Source organism: Nyctereutes procyonoides, unplaced genomic scaffold (genome assembly GCF_905146905.1).
Source record: "Nyctereutes procyonoides isolate TBG_1078 unplaced genomic scaffold, NYPRO_anot_genome, whole genome shotgun sequence".
NCBI classification, from domain to species: domain Eukaryota; kingdom Metazoa; phylum Chordata; class Mammalia; order Carnivora; family Canidae; genus Nyctereutes; species Nyctereutes procyonoides.
Genome location: NW_026575135.1, coordinates 25,116,072 through 25,119,955, shown reverse-complemented (window position 1 = coordinate 25,119,955; position 3,884 = coordinate 25,116,072). Strand labels below are relative to the sequence as shown.

Sequence of the window (3,884 nt, the reverse complement as noted above, 5' to 3'; positions counted from 1 at the left end):
TTTGGTGTTTTACTTATAAGTAATCTTATATATTTCCTTAAATAATATGTCATTTCCCTGTGAAAAATAATTGCAACTTACCCTACTGTTCATTGCTCATTTCATTGTCACTCCATAAAATCAAAACCCTTAAAGGTGTAATTCTACTTTTGACCGAGTAACAGGAATTGGAGTTACCCTAACCCATAAAAACACGAAATAAAGTAGACAAGATGTATGAAACAAATATTACAGATGTTGGACATCAAAGAGCAGAGGATAGTGCCATCTGAGAAAGGGGAAACAAACAAAATGAGCCCTGTGGCTGCCACAGCTTACTGAATGGAGTGAGTTTCCCAGCCACAAAGCAGGAAAAGGAAGCCCAGAGATCAGTTTCTGTGAAGCAGAAAGGTGGGGTTGAGAACTCAGTGAGGCCAATACAGCTAGAGCATACAATTGAGACTGTTAGAAACATAGAAGAAATAACAAAAACACAACTCAAACTCTAAGAGATGAAAAATAAAATCTGAGATAAAAATATGCACTGGATGGGTTTCATGGCATATTAGACACTGTAGAACAAAGGGTAATTAAATTGTAACAATAAAAGCATCTAAAATGGAAAATGGAAAAAGAGAGTAGAGAAAATGCACAGAGTTGTGTTATGGAAAAGCTTTGACCACCCTTACATGTACAATTGTACAATTGTCCAAGAAGAAAAAGGGAGAATTAAAAAAAAAAAAAAAACTTGGAGTGTCAGGATCCCTGGATGGCTCAGTGTTTTAGTGCCTGCCTTTGGCCCAGGGTGTGATCCTGGAGTTCCAGGATCGAGTCCCGTATCGGGCTCCCTGCATGGAGCCTGCTTCCCCCTCTGCCTGTGTCTCTGCCTCTCTCTGTGTCTCTCATGAATAAATAAATAAAATCTTTATATAAAAAAAAACTTGAAGAGTCAAATTTTTACAAACTTGATTAAAACTATAAACATATGCTTTTAAAAGTAAAGAAACAAACAAAAACTACCAAAGGCATATGATAAATTTCTTAATCCCTATAATAAAAAGAAAATCTTAAAAGTAGAGAGAAAAGCCAAATTATATTCAGGGAAACACAGATAAGAATGAGTTTATTTACAGTAACTAAAACAGTATGGTACTGGCCTACAGATATATAAACCAGCAGAACAGAATAGAAAGCCTAGAAACAAACCCACACAAACAAACAAAACTCATCTTTTACAAAGTGCCAAAAATACACAATGGGAAAAGGACAATCTTTTCAACAAATGGTGTTAGGAAAACTAAATAGACACCTGCAAAAGAATGAAACTGGACCTTTATTTTACACATACACACACACACACACAAAAATCAACTCAAATGGATTAATGACTTAAGCATAAGACCTGAAACCATAAAACTTAGTTGAAAATATTAGGTGAATAGCTTTATGACATTGCTCTACACAGTCATTTCTGGAATATGACACCAAAAGCACAGGCAACAAAAATAAAAATAGACAAAAGTTGGATGGTACTAACCTAAAACCTTCTGCAGAGCAAAGCAAAGAATCTATAGGGTGGAAAGGCAACCTATGGAACAGGAGAAACTGAAGGATGTTGATGTATTCTCTGACACTCATCCTTAGGCTTGGTACAGGGTACCTCCTTTGGGCCCTTCCTGGTTGGGATGTAATTAGAGAATGGCTGAGCAATTAGATAATAGATTCGATGTTCCTTTTCCCCAGAACCTCCAGATTCCTTCTTCTGTGGCCTACCAAGGAAATTCCAGCATTTCAGCTACACAGACTGTAGGCTACACCTAAATCCAGGCTTCATTATTATTCAGACTAGAAGATGTCGCCAACACTCCCAAGTGCTCTGGACAACACATGAGATCCCCTCACCTAAAACTGCAGAAGGAACAATGGAGTGAAAAATCTCTGTATGGGTGCCCATCGCTTGTGATTAGGTGGCTCCCAATGACATGAGGCAGCCCCTGTGATTACACTTCTAACATTGTGTTACTGCTTATACGATGATCATGCTCAAGCATCATTTCATGTGTGTAAGACAAAAGAACTTTTACATCTTTGGCAATAATTATTTGTGGTTTCTCCTCTTTGTCCTAACAAAAACTATCAAATCCCTTAGTAAAGTTATATGCTTGTGAGAACATCCATTCTTTCTTGGAACATCCTTCTTTATTATTTTCACAGAACTTTTCACTAAATCTAGACTTCTCAGTAAACTCCATGCTTTTCTGCTCTACAACCATTCTTATGGGAAGGTCTATATGACCATACTAATGAATTGTATGCATTCACTTCTCTCAGTGCATTTCTTGGTCTTATATTTTTTTTCTTCTAATATATGTGTGAGAGAGTTAAGCCTTTGAAAGTCTTTTATTTTCTAAGTTGACTTGCTTAGGAGACAGTTTCACTTAATAATGAAGGGAAAAGGAAAGCAAGCATGCAAACATTTTTAACCACCACCCAAATAGGATATGGTTCTATAAGAAAAGAAACTACAGTAGACTGTGGTATATTCTACACTCTTTTAGCAAGACTAAAAAATAACTTGTGTTTTTTTTTTTCTAGTTTGGTTCGTGGATTTGTTATAGGTTTTTTTTTTTAATTCTGATAGTGAAATTATTTTCTAAGTCCTCATTTTGAAGGTCCAGAGAATAAGGAATACTTGTATTTAGCAGGCTTTGGGACAGAAATCATTGAATTCTACGCTTAGAATTATTACATAATGATTTATAGTCCTGTTTGATATGCTAGACTCCTTATTCAAGGGAACTCATCCTATTCACTTTTATTCTATTCTCTCTCCCTGCCACAATGAAAATTATTGTAGACATGTGTCTGAACATCACATTAATTCAACCACAACTGAAGAATGAAAGTAAGTTTAACTTCTCAGAGTGAATACAGTAAAAGTAATTTTAAAATAACCTTTCTTCCACATGTGTATTTAACTCCTTTGTTGTCCATAAATATTGGGCTGAGAAAAATCAGGAATTCACACCTTTAGTCAAAGTTACCAAAGTTTCTGAAGTGTCTTGCTAGGGCCTGTGGGACCTAGATGGTCAACTGGCCAGAGCTGAGAGAAGATTCTGGGACAGGAGCAGGCATGTTGGAAATCAAAAAGATTGGAGATGAGTACTCTACATTCACCAGTGTGGACAAAGCCCCCAAGGCCTATGCCATGCTCCTCCACAGAACCAGCAAAGAGAGTCTCTTAGAAGTGGAATACAACCTCCAGGATGCTACTATGCAAGTGTGCTGCAAAATCCACCTGGACCCCTGCTCATTCCGGGGGTAGAGCCTCTGAAATGGCCATGGCCCATGCTTTGATACAAAAATCCAAGGCTATGACTGGTATGGAACAGTGGCCAGACAGGGCTGTTGCCCAAGCCTCAAAAGATCATACCTCGTATCCTTATCTAGAACTGTGGGACCAGCGCATTTGTTCACTTACCTGCCTTCAGACCAAGCACAACACCCAGGAGAACTGTGGGACTTGGGGCGTAAATGGTGAGACAGGTACCCTGCTGGACACAGAAGCACTGGACATCTGGGAGCCACTGGCTGTGAAGCTGAAAACATCCAAGACAGCAAGGGAGATAGCAGTTCTGTTACTGAGGACTGATGACATCATCTTAGGCCACAGAAAGTGACCAGTGGGGCACTGGGTGGCTCAGCTGATTAAGCGTCTGCCTTCAGCTCAGGTCATGACTTCAGTCAGGGTCCTGGGATCTCATCCTGCATTGGGATCCCTGCTCAGTGGGGAACCTGCTTCTTCCCATGTCCCACTTCCCCCTCCCTCTCCTTGTGTGCTCTCTCTCTCTCTCTCTCTCTCGCTCTCTCAAATAAATACATAAAATCTTAATTTTTTTTTTTTA

At 38.9% G+C, this 3,884-nt stretch overlaps 1 pseudogene; it reads left to right on the top strand.

Moving 5' to 3' along the window:
- Positions 1-3,064: 3,064 nt before the first annotated feature.
- On the top strand, positions 3,065-3,659 carry LOC129494573 (T-complex protein 1 subunit gamma-like; annotated as a pseudogene).
- Positions 3,660-3,884: the final 225 nt, after the last annotated feature.